Here is a 13,151-nt window from a genome sequence, read left to right on the forward strand (position 1 = left end):
TTCCTCATACTTTCTCCTTGCCTTTGACTCTTTCTTTAGCTCTTGTTTCTCTTTGGACATCAAGCTTTCTTTGTCTATACAACGAGTACAGCTGGCATAAAGGCAGTGACCTTTCTTTTAAGCTTTTTTTTCCTGCCTCTGCCAAACAGGGTCTTCACATGAATTGCCAAATAATCTTTTTAAATTATCCAACTTCACTGTCACAGTAACTTTATAAAATAAGCAGGACACATATTTCATCTTGCAAATGGGGAAACTGAGTCCCAGAAAGACTCAGTGACTATCCCAGTTTACACGCCCAGCAGAGGAAGATCTAGAGTCTCTTCAGTGCATTTATGTTTACTGAGCACCAACCACGTGCAAGGGGTTCCAGGCCCAAGTACCACTGCTCCTTCAAAATGTGGCACATCAACCTTGTTTCCTGTCTGGCCATTAGTTAGTTATGTGACTGTGACAAGCCTTGAGTCTTGCCTCCTTCCTCTGTACAATGAAGGTGTCCATTGAATGATCTCCACTAGCCCTCCCATCTAGTGATCTCACATAATGCTCTGTATGCTATTTCTCATCAGAGTGGCCAGTTCTGAATGGGACAGGACTAGCCCATCCATTCACTGGCCAAGTAATTAATGAACATGTGCTAAGTGCTGGCCATGCTTCAAGGTGTTTGGGGATTATAATAGACAAGACGGGCATGGCCTCCATCGTCATGGAGTTTATAATCTAGTGGGAAGGGGCAATGCAAAAATATGTAATACAGATAATTTCCAGACACTGGAAATAGTAATAGTAGTAAAAGAATTAAACTCCTCCCTAAGGAAGGTGATATCTGAGCTGAGATTTCATGAGAAATCAGGCACACAAAGGACTAGTAGAAGGGCACTCCAGCAGAGGAAACAAAGTTCTTAGAAAAGTGCAGCAGGTCATTAATTTCATTACTTAGAAAGACTGAACATTCAACTACTTTGCTCTTCTTCATTTTCTTCTGTGAATTAGACATACGGAATGTAATTACTTTCTTTTACCTGATGGAAGAGTATGAATATTATCTTTCCCTCCAGGACAGAACACTCTTTTTAGGTACTAAGGATGGCTTCTTTAACTGACCATCAAGGACTCTAATGAAAAAAAACAAAGGGTACAGGGAGAGGCCAACAAGAAGGGAGAGTACAGAGATTCTGTGAGGTTAATAAGAAGGGAACAGAAGTCAGAGAAGTCAGAGATCACTAGTAGCAGACCCCTCACACTACACCATGCCAAGGAGAGGCCAAAATTTCCAAAAACACGTTATGCCATACCAGGGATTGGAGGCTGGACTCCAGGGACCAGAATCCCCCACTTCAGCAAAGATTCCTATGCTTCAACATCCAGTCAAGGTGATGCACTGAGCTTACATTTTAATGCCCACACTCTGATCTAAACACATATCAAGTGATATCTAAAACAAGATAAACATAGCGTAAAGCAGAAACTGATGAAAATTCAAAGCATGTGAGACTAAAGCTTTAGAGTTGCTGATGCCCAGGACCAGAAGCAGACAGAGGCTGTCTGTGGGCAATACCCTCACTGCTTAAAACTAAGGAAGGAAGGATGAAAGAAGAGGGGGGAAAGCTTGCAGCATAATAGGTAATGAGAAGCTTCCTGCCTACAGCATAAAGAGAATTAGATACAGCCTCAGTACAAGCACCTGGAAGTATCCAAAATTTCCCTGATGTTGCTCTGGGGGAGAAGACTTAGCAAGTAATGTAAAACTTAGTTCTAGACTCAGGTCCTAGACAATTCAGATAAAAAAATCATTTCAGTCGAAGAAAACCACCAAATCAGAAATCTGAAGCTGAGGTGGGGGGCAGAGGGTGGGGAATCAAAACATATGAATGAAACTAAGAGTAAATAGGTAAGCAATAAGCCAACAACTTAAAATTTTCAATCCAGATGAATTAATATTATAGAATAGTCTGGAAAAGATTTTCATATTAGTAATTATCTTCAAAACAAAAACATCCTTAAAATGGAAAAACAGATATGAAGCTAAAAAAGAAAAGACTTCTATGAAAGTATCAGGTAGAACTTCTGGAAATAAAAATTAGTCACTGACTGAAATAAAAAGTTAATAGAAAAGATAAACTCTGGAATGGACACAGTCAAAAAGAGAGGCAGCAAATTGGACATTAGTATTAAAGAATTCAGCTAGAGTGCAGCGCGAAAAAGGAGTAATTCTTAAGGTATTAAGAGGGATGGAGATTAGATGCAGAAGTACAAATGTACGCTTAATTGGAGTGTCAGAAGAATAGAAGATTTGTTGGAGAAGGAATATTTAAAAAGATACACTAAGGATTTTCTAGAATAAAAGATAAACAAGAGTTATCAATTTTAACAAACACTCAGAGTACTGAGCAAGATAAATAAAAATAAATTTATAGACATTTAAATAAAACTGCAGAAATTATGTATAAAGAGAAAACCTTAAAAGCTATCTGAGAAGGGAAAAAAGTGTTATAACCCACAAGGAGATAACACTGATATAAACACAATCAGCTTGTATCATTTAAAGTGCTGGTGGAACATAATTATCAAGATAAAATGGTTTACACAGTTAAACTATCATTAGACATAGAGCAGGAAAAAATGTACACACACACTATATATATGTATGCGTATGTGTATGTATGTGTGTATATATGTGTGTGTGTATATATATATATATATATATATATATATATATATATATATATATATACAAACACACACACATATATGTGTGTGTTTGTGTATATACATATAGGATGATGGGAAACCCTCTAGAACAGTGGTCTCCAACTTTTTTGGCATCAGGGACCAGTTTCACGGAAGACAATTTTCACACGGACGGGGGTGGGGGGGATGATTCGGGTGGTAATGCAAGCCATGGGGAGCGATGGGGAGCGGCAGATGAAGCTTCCCTCCTTCGTCTGCCTCTCATCTCCTGCAGTGCAGCCCGGTTCCTAACAGGCCGCAGACCAGTACTGGTCCATGGGCTGGGGGTTGGGGACCCCTGCTCTAGAAGACCTTTCTGGAGAAGCTACCAAATGATGAACCCATAGAAGAATAAAAGTTACCATAGGAGGATAAAAAAAAAAAAAAAGGCAAGAAAGTAGAAAAAAAAAGGAGCAAAGAATAGATGATTCAATTACAAAATGGCTAAAGGATTCAGATAAACATTTCTCTGAACAAGATATAAAAGTGAACAGTAAGCACTTGAAAATATGTTCAATATCATTAGTCATTAGAGAAATGTAAACCAAAACCCACAATGAGATACCATTTCACACCTAATAGAATGGCTATAACAGATAGACAATAGCAAGTGTTGGTAATGATGTGGAGAAATTGGAACCCTCATATGTTGCTGGTGGGATGGCACCTTGGAAAACACTGTGGCAGTTTCTCGAAATATGTGGTATATATTTGTACAAGGGAATATTATTTGGCAATAAAACAGAATGAATTACTGATACATGCTACAACGTGGATGAATGATGATAACATTACGCTAAATGAAAGAAGCAAGACACAAAAGGCCAAATATCGTGATTCCCTTTATATGAAATGTCCAAAATAGGCAAATCTATAGAAACAGAAGTTAAGTTAGTCAGTGGTTGATAGAGGTTAGGGGAAAGAAGAAAGAAGAGAGACTGCTAATGTACATGGAGCTTCTTTTTGAGGTAATTAAAATATCCTGGAATTAGATGGTGGTGATTGTTGCACAACTGTGAATGTACTAAAAGCTACTAAACTGTACACTTCAAAAGTGTGACTCTTGTGCTTTGTGATTTATCTCTCAATAAAATTATGATTTAAAAAGTTTGAGAGTGGTTGGCTATAGGTAAAATAGTATTTATACGGAAATGTATAATCTTAATGGTGTATAATAGAAAAGAAGGAATCCAGAAATCTAAATATGTAACCATCTACCTCAAGAAGTTAGAGTAAGAAAAGCAAATCAAACTTAAGACAGATATAAAGATAAAAACAGAAATCAATAAAGTAGATACAAACATACACAGAGAAAAATCAGAAAAGTTTTTTCTCTGAAAAGATTAATAAATTGATAACCCCTTACAAAATTAATTAAGGGAAAAAGAGAGAAAACACAAATTAACAATATTTAAAGAAAAACGGGTTATTACTACAGAGTCTTCAGACATGAAAAACTTCACCAGAGAATATTATGAATGACTTTATACCAATAAATTTGACTAGATGAAATGGGAAATTCCTCAAAAATGCAATTTACCAAAGCAGACAAAAAGAAAGAGAAATTTTGAATAACTAAATATCTCTTAAAGAAATTGAATTCATTACGTGAAAACTTCCTAGCAAGAACTCTCAAGACCCAGAAGTTTTCACCAGTGAATTCTAAACATCCAAGGAAGAAATAACTCCAACATTTTGCAAAACTTTCTAGAAAATATTAATGATAGGAAGGTAACTTCACTCTTTTTTTGAGGCCAGCACAACCTATTATATTTCCAAACTATAACAAGGAATTTACAAGAAAAATAATTATAGACAAATCTCTTTCAGGATGATAGATGCAAAAATTCTTAGCAAAATATTTCTAATTCTATGCCACCAGAAGCATAAGCAACAAAATAAAAAAACAGATGAATTAAACTTCATCAAAATTAAAAACATTTATGCAAAGGACACTATCAAGAAAGTGGTAAGACAACCCAAAAAACAGGAAAAAATGTTTATAAATCATAAATCTAATAAGGGCCTAGTACCCAGAATATATAAACAATACCTACAGCTGAAAATCAACATACCACCAACCTTATTTTAAAACGGGTAAACACTTGAATAGACATTTCTCTAAGAAAATAATAAAATCACCAATAGGCACATAAAAAGATGCTAAACATCACAGTCATTAAGGATATGCAAATCAAAACCACAATGCAATATCACTTCATACCCACTAGAATGACTATGCTCAAAGAAAGAGAAAATAGTAAGTGAAGTTGTGAAGATATTGGTACCGTCATGCGCAGCTCAAGGGAATGTAAAATGGTGCAGCCACTGGGGAAAACAGTTTGGTGGTTCCTCAATACTTTCAACATATACTTACCATACAAATCCTAGGTATATTCCAAAAAGAATTAAAGAGGTGTTCAAATAAAACTTGTACACAAAAAATTTATAGCATCATTATTCATGATAGCCAGAAGATGTAAACAACCTAGGTGTCCATTAACTGATAGAGAAACAAAATGTAGTATATGCATACAATGGAATAGTACACAGCCATATAAAGTACGGATACATGATACAACATGGACCAACCTTGAAAATGGTATGTTAAGTGAAAGAAGCCAGTCACAAAGAACCACATGATTCCATTTATATAAAATGTCCAAACAGACAAATCCATACAGCCAGAAAGTAGACTACTGGTTGCCAGGAGCTAAAGAGAAGGCAGAATGAAATGTGACTGTTTAATGGGTACAGGGTTTCCTTTTGGGGTGATGAAAATGTTCTAGAGCTAGACAATGGTGATGGTTGCACAACACTGTAAATGTATTAAATGCCCCTAAATTTTATATTTTTTAATGGTTTAAATGGCGAATTTTCCATTATATTAAGTATACCACAATTAAAAAATGTAAATTGATTCTAGTAATACATGAAGAGGCAAATCTCAGGATCAGATGGAGTTAATTCAGCTATGCAAAAATGTTTTAACATTTAAAAAGAAAGCAATGTAACTCACCATACTATCTGGAAAAAAAGAGGACAAAGAGAGAGAGAAAGCATTTTATTATTTGATAGATTCAGAAAACTAATTCAAATGTAACTTTGTGATAAAGTTAATAAAAGAGTTCAGCAAGTTTCCTGGATATGCGATTATGAAAAAAAAAAGAAGAATGTTCTATACATTAGCAAAAGACAATTAGAAAATTTAATAGGATGAATTATCCCATTTAACCTAGTAACAAGATCTGTGAATTACTTAAATATAAATCTCACCAAAAATATATTAATCCTATCTGAAGAAAATGACCAAATTTTATTATAGAATATAAAAATTTTGAATAAATGGAAAGATATTCCTTGTTAGTACATGGGTAGATTCACTATCATTAAAAAGTCTATTTTTTCCAAAGTAATCTAGTAATTCTCAATGCAATTTTGATAAAAATCCTAGAGTTTCTTATGGAACTTGATAAGGTGATAGTAAAGTTTATAGAAGATAATGGGCGAAGAATATCTAAAACAATTTTGAAGAATAACAAGTCAGAAGAACTCTCCCGAGCAGAGAGAAAGAGTTACTATGAAGCTATAAGTGATTAAAATAGTGCTTATTTGAAACAGAGATAGGCAAATAGACCAGAGGAACAGAATAGACAGCCCAGAAGCAAATCCATACATAAATGAAAAATTGGAGTATGACAGAAGTGGCGTTGCAAACTGCTGGGAAAAGATGGTGTATTCAATAAATGATGTTGGGGAAATTGTTTCCTGTATGGAAAAATAGAATCAAATTGCATTTATACCTCAGAACATTTCCTGAAATATATTTTAAATAGATGAAAATCTAAATGGGAGCAGCAAACCTTAAAACATTTAGCAGAAACTATCAGAATGTGGTTTTCTTTCAACAGGATAGAAGGGATTTCTTAGATAATGGTTACAATAAAAGACTTGCAAATTTGATTTGTTTAAAGATTAAAACTTCTATACAACAAATAATTTCATAAAGTAAAAATACAAGCCACAGACTGCAAAGAGATATTAAAAGCCATTTACTCAACAAAAAACTGGCATGAAGAAAATGTGAACAACTCATAAAATGTAAAAGACAACCCAACAGAAAGAAAAACGGGGGCACGCAAAGGAAATGCACTGAAGAAGAAACCATAAGGAGATTGGCTGGAAAAAGGAAATCTGACAATAACAGGGGTGAACAAAGATGAGTTCTCACACACAGGCAGTAGGAAGTAATGTGATACACTCACCTTGGGAAGCAAGCTGGCAGTAAAGATCACAATGCTGTAGATGCACCTGCCCTTTAACACAGCAAATCCACTGCTAAGTACTCACCCAAGAGAAAACCACACACATCAAAATGAGACACGCATGAAGACAGTTACTAAGCATGGGTCTGTCATAGGAAAACAGAAGAGGAGAAGAATATATCCATCAATATATGTCAATGGGTACATAAATTGTAGTGTTTTTATACAATGAGTATAGTACACAGCAGTTAAAATGACAGATCTTTGGTTAAACATCCCAAAACATAACATTGAGCAAAAAATAAGGATGATATATACAAGATGACAATAGTGAAATAAAAAACTTAAGTACACTAAAGAATACTATTTACCATTTTTTAATACCTGCATATGTTTTTAGAAAATATAAAAATATGGATAGTTGGATAGGAAGGATTCTCAGCAACTCTAGGATTGTATTTACTTCTGGTCAGGGGCAGGGGTAGGGTGAAAAATGAGCTCGAACTATATTTGTATGGCTTGGCTTCTTAAAAAAACAAAATAGCTAAAGCAAATATAACAAAATATAAGGTCTGGTAAATCTGGATGGGTATTTTTACAGAAGCCTCTGACCTTTAGAGAAACGTCTGAAACAAAGTTCCCCTGTGTCAACCATGTCTTGATTTTCGAGTTCTCCTGTTTTTGTCAGCATTAGAGGAACATGGCCTCAGAGTTGGAATTAGAGTAATATAAATAACATCTTCAAGCTATTCTTTATAAAACTCTATTATAGACTCTATGCCTACTATACATGCCTATCATGGAAGTAGGAAATAAACAGTAACACAGAGAAAATGCACCAGATTTAGTCCTAAACGTATTCGTGGCAGCCTATCAGTGAGAAAAGCTAGAAACCACACCAAGGTCCAGCATCAGGGAAATAATAAATTATCATGGTACAACTACATTACAGTATTCTATACGATAATTAAAAACCATGTTTTTTAAGAACATGAATGACATGAAACAGTAAGCAGCAAATCTTACAACTTTATGTGTAAAATTAACTGAAAAACATATGATGCAAAATTAAAGCACGAGCATATTTTGAACCATGTAAACACATTTATAGAAAAAAAAAAAAAAAAGGCCTAGAAAGATCCCTCAAGCTCTTAGTGTTTTTTCCTTCTAGTTCACTGTTATCTACTTTCCCAAACTTTTTCAAATGTGCATTTATTATTTTTACATTTAGAAATAAATCCATTAAAGACACATTAAAATGGAGAAAAGCGATATACCTCTTCCCTAATGTAAAAAGAAATTATAGTTTACCAAAGACACTTTTCTCTGTGTCTCAGACGTTAACTGGTATTTTCTCTTCTGTTTTGACACATGCCGCATCTGCTTAAAGTCTTAATCTTGATGAGAAATATGATAGGCTGCTCATTTACCTAGACATTAGGATGCACAGCCTGAGGCATCACCCTCTATTCTGGTAAAGAGAACCATTCTTCAGTCTTATCTTCACAGGAACTCTCACTGAGCTTCCCAGCTAAACTCTGGCACCCTGGCAGGTGGATACTTCAGTATTAAAAAATTCAGCACTTGGAAATGTTACAATGTTATTCTTTAAAAGAAGAAAATGTAAACTGAAGAATCTAATTAGGTAAGAGTTGGGTTGCCTCTCCTCAGCTGTTCTCGTAGAAATATACAAAAAAAAAAAAAAAAACAAGAGAGAGACAGAGAAAGAAAGGAAAGAAGCAAGTGGAAGAAAGGGGGTGGGCTAGGGTTAGGTGCAGACCAGATCAACTATCATAATTCAAATGATGGTTTGAATTCAAAACTCACTGGTTACAATTGCAAGGCAGAGACTGCAGCAAACACTTCATTTAAAATTAATAAGAGAATGAGGGCATCATAAAGAGATTAAGAAACAGATTTGAAGTCAGTTCAGATTGGGGTGGCTGTGACCAGGAGACTCATTTGATACCCTGGGACTCTGTTTCCTCACCTGTGAAATGGAAATTTAATAATCACAAAGTGAACATCTGCTGTTTCTGGTCTGTCCAGCATTGGTGCCTTGAGGAGCTTTCCCTTCCCTAGTCCCTGTGGTTCTGGAAGGGCTGCCAGCCACAGGCTTCTGCATGGAAAAGAAGCCTTGCTACTGTCAGCACCCATTCCCCTGGCTGCCGTAATCCATCCTGGGGTCAATATGTCAGCCAAGGCTGGCCAGCTAGAGCCCTTCTGTGAGATTGTTCAATTTGATGCTGCAGGAGAAAAAAAAAAAAAAAAAAGAGGTCTTGTCTTTGGATCATGAGTCTGGAAATAAGGTGCCATTTTCCTAGCCACACAGAGAAAGACTAGCAATACACACATAGAAGGGGAGAGATTGAGAGAGATCGCGAGTGAGGGCAAGAGAGGCAGGAGGCAGGACGGAGGGATGGGGGACAACAGGGAGTAAAACATCTAATAGCAGTGGGAGAACTAGAGTGTTAAATGAGGAGGAAAAGCTGGAACAAGAGCAAGCTGTGGAGATGAGAGAGAAAATATAAATGCTGGAGATCACGAAGAGAACAAGAGGATGTGAGCCACAGAGATGAGAGAGAGAAGAGGAGATTCGATTAAGGGAAAAGAAAGGGACCAGAGAAAGGCGGGGTTGTAGGTAGTGGAGAGAAGGGAAGAGAACAAGGGATAGAGGCAGATAACTTGAGAGACAGAGATGGGGGGAGAGGCGGGGAGAGTGAGAACGTAGAGCGAACTCAAAAACCTCCTGTGCACTCACTGCATACAGAATCAAACCTGGAACTCCTTTCTGGCATTCCAAGTACGTGATGCTTGATCTGTATCCACCTTTCCAGCCTCATTTCCCTCTATTCCTACCATCCCACGTGTCTTCTTGAGTTTTGGGGACACACTCTGACCTTTTCCACCTCTTTGCCCTTGGCTCCTATTGTCTCAGTTTAGAATGCTCTCCCCCCACTTCCATTCCCATTTGGACATATTAACCTTGTTCCGGTGTGACAATTCAAATAGATCACCTCCAATAAGTCTTCTGAGATATCCTAGTGGGAATTAATTCTTTCTCTAAAAACCACCTGATAATATTACTTCATTTTGGTACTCATATGCGTGGTATGCCTCCACTAGTTGGAAGATTTAGAGAATCCTTTTAAGCCCCTTCCACTAAAATTCCAGGTGCTTCACACATAGAAATTGCCCAATAAGTGTTGGTTGTATTCACCTGAACAGCTCAGGAGCTGTTGACATTGTCATATAGTGGCTCCCCCAAAATATCACCCAAACAACCTGATACGAAAAAGCAGAATTTCTTCTTACTGTAGGAAGTGAGAACACTACCTTCAAAGAGTCTTCATATCCTCACAAATGAAGAAGGGCAAACTGGGGAAGTTTATGATATTTGAAGTCTACTGAGAAGCATGTCTTTCAATGTGGGAAGCTTGGTTAGGATTGGGTAAGAATCATGATAAAGTAGTTTGGAAATCGAGGACACAGTATAGTGAGAATTTTGAAGAGGCATGTTCAAAGGGTGTTAGGATGTAAACTTGTTTAATGCTTTTCCCTCCTTGAGAGTTGATGGATCTTCAGAATGCACAGTAAAGTTAATTGCAATATTTCTTTTCCTGGGCAAGCTTTTTCTGAAACAGTAAAGTTAAATTGATGAAGTATAATAGTAGATTCATGTTAATGTGGATAGTAAGCTGTGTGAGGGGTAGATGGCTTCTTTCTTAGCATCAATGAGAATTTTCCAGGCAACCAGTAACAGCATTTTAAGGATGGATCTCAGAAGAAAAAAGAAGTAAAACATGACAAAACTTCTTTATTGTCCCAGCATCCTAAGTCTTTTCCATTAGTCAATTGCCTCATTCTTTTAAATGAGACAGAAACAACTAGAGCAGCACCCTGTGATTCCAACATACAGACCCTACTAGGAAATTTAAATCCAGATATTTTTAGAACTTTCAAGATGCCCCTAAGGTTCTGAATGTGGGAGAAGAACAAGAGAGAATGGTAAAGAATGGAGACGTTTTGGTTATGCCAGGAATGCTACACAAGCTTATTTTGCATGTCAAAATTCAGTTCCTAGAGGGCTATTTTGAAGAGATTCTGAGGCCACCATGTCTGGGCTTAGCAGAAAGAGCAGTATGATTGATTACTGATGTCTCCCAAGGGCCCAGGAAAGGCAGTGGTGGTCTGCATGTTAAGTATTTGCCATTTCTGGGTTATCGAGAAAACACCAGACTTATTGTTTCACCCCATTCAGATTTTTTGTTTGGTTTTGCATTGATTTTTGCTTCTCATTCTTCCTGGTAGGGCCACACTAATTCCAAGTGGCCACCATGTTTTTACTGCCAAAATCTTTGGGTGAAGGCTTTGGAGGGTCCCATGAAAATACAAATATTATTTCAGAGTAGTAAGACAGTAAAATGTCATTTTTAAAATATGACTCAGCCAGAATAGATTCAGCTGACCTAAATCTTGAGGAAAATGAGGTAAATATGAGGGAAATTAGGTAAATCAGAATATTCTGATAGGGTGGTTATTCAAGATTGCGGAGTAAGAGGATATGGAACTCACCTCCTCCCACAAGTACCTCAAAAATACATCTAAAAATGGAACAATTCCCACAGAACACCTACTGAACACTAGCAGAAGACCCCAAACACCTGAAAGGACAAGAAAGATCTGGGTAGGGTGAAAGGGAAAAAAAAAGAGGAAGCTGATGGGACCTGCGCCCTTCGGAGGGAGCTGAAAAAGAGGAAAGGTTCCTGCACCCTGGGAAGCCCCCACACTGGCAGGGAGATCAGCCGGGACAAAAAGGGAGCTTCAGAGGCTCAGAGGAGAGCACAGCAACTGGTTTGTGGTAGGCAGAACAGAGAGAGACTTGCACATTTGACCCATGCCACCACCCTGTGTGCCCCAGCCTGAGATGCACATCTGCAGGTACAGGCAGGGACTGGGTGCTGGAACTCGGGGCTTAGAGGACAGACCCAGGGAGATGACTGCTGTTGGCTGTGCAGAGACAGCCGGAAGGGACTAGCGTGTGGTGTGGCCACAACCATGGTGTGTTCGCAGAAGCCCAGACCCGCCATAGAAGCAAAGTGCCACTGTTAAGTGGCCTGCAAAGGGAGGGGCAGGGTGGCCATCATGGCTTCTTTCTCCATGTGCTGGCCCCTGCTTCCCCAGGCTCTGGGAGAGTGTACCCCAGCCACTGCCTTGTGGCTCCCACCTCCATGGGCTCTCATGCACCAGCCGCCACCTCGGGGGCCCCTGCCTCAGCCGGGTCCCGTGCCCCAGCTGCCACCTCAGCAGGTTCCAGGAGCAGCCATCAGCGGGTTGCCCACTCACAGAGGCAGGACCAAAACCACAGCTGAGCCCCAGGGGCTAAGAGACAGAAGGCAGGGCTGAAATTTCTCCCCACGGCTGCGTGAGCCACAGATTTATACTTCTGCCACTGGCTTTGTAAACTGAGTGCCTACCGGACATCTGAGCAGACGAGTGCTCCCCCGACTGGGATGGGTCTAACATTAGCAGCTGTGGACTTTGTGGGTGTGTACACACAGCGGCTGGGCCAGGCCAGGGTCTGAGCTGCCTCCATAGCTCCCACAGTGGGACCAGGTTCATGACTGCTGCAGTCCTGGTGCCTAACTTCAGTGGACCTGTGCTGGTGTCCTTATGAAAACAACGCCTGAGGGACAGGGCCGATTGCCGGCACACCCAAGGTTGAGACAGGGCCAAAGGCAGTGCCAACAACAGTGTACTTTGTGAGCCCACATAACAAGTGACAGGGGACACAACAGAGCACACTCACCAATGAACAGCTCTGGCAGAGGAATACTCTGGCTCCTCTCCCAGTGGGAGTGCTCCAATCCCACCTACCTCACACTGCAGCTCAAAGACGCAGTTTAGAAATGGATCTGGTGTGCTCGCTTCAGCAGCACGTATACTAAAATTGGAACGATACAGAGAAGATTAGCATGGCCCCTGCGCAAGGATGACATGCAAATTTGTGAAGCGTTCCATATTTTTTGCAGCTCTATTTACAATAGCCAGGACATGGAAACAACCTAAGTGTCCATCGACAGATGAATGGATAAAGAAGATGTGGCACATATATACAATGGAATATTAGCCATAAAAAGAAACGAAATTGAGTCA

General features: G+C 38.6%; 1 long non-coding RNA gene and 1 other non-coding gene across 2 annotated transcripts in view; one reads left to right on the forward strand and one right to left on the reverse strand.

The window, feature by feature from the left end:
- The window catches only part of LOC137759716 (uncharacterized), a 177,416-nt gene that overhangs the window by 49,448 nt on the left and 114,817 nt on the right, over positions 1 to 13,151 (reverse strand). The window lies entirely within an intron of this gene.
- On the forward strand, positions 12,916 to 13,022 carry LOC137760393 (U6 spliceosomal RNA). The gene has a single exon (XR_011073339.1). It is a non-coding gene; the product is annotated as a U6 spliceosomal RNA (small nuclear RNA).

This window comes from Eschrichtius robustus, chromosome 2, assembly GCF_028021215.1.
Source record: "Eschrichtius robustus isolate mEscRob2 chromosome 2, mEscRob2.pri, whole genome shotgun sequence".
Taxonomy (NCBI): domain Eukaryota; kingdom Metazoa; phylum Chordata; class Mammalia; order Artiodactyla; family Eschrichtiidae; genus Eschrichtius; species Eschrichtius robustus.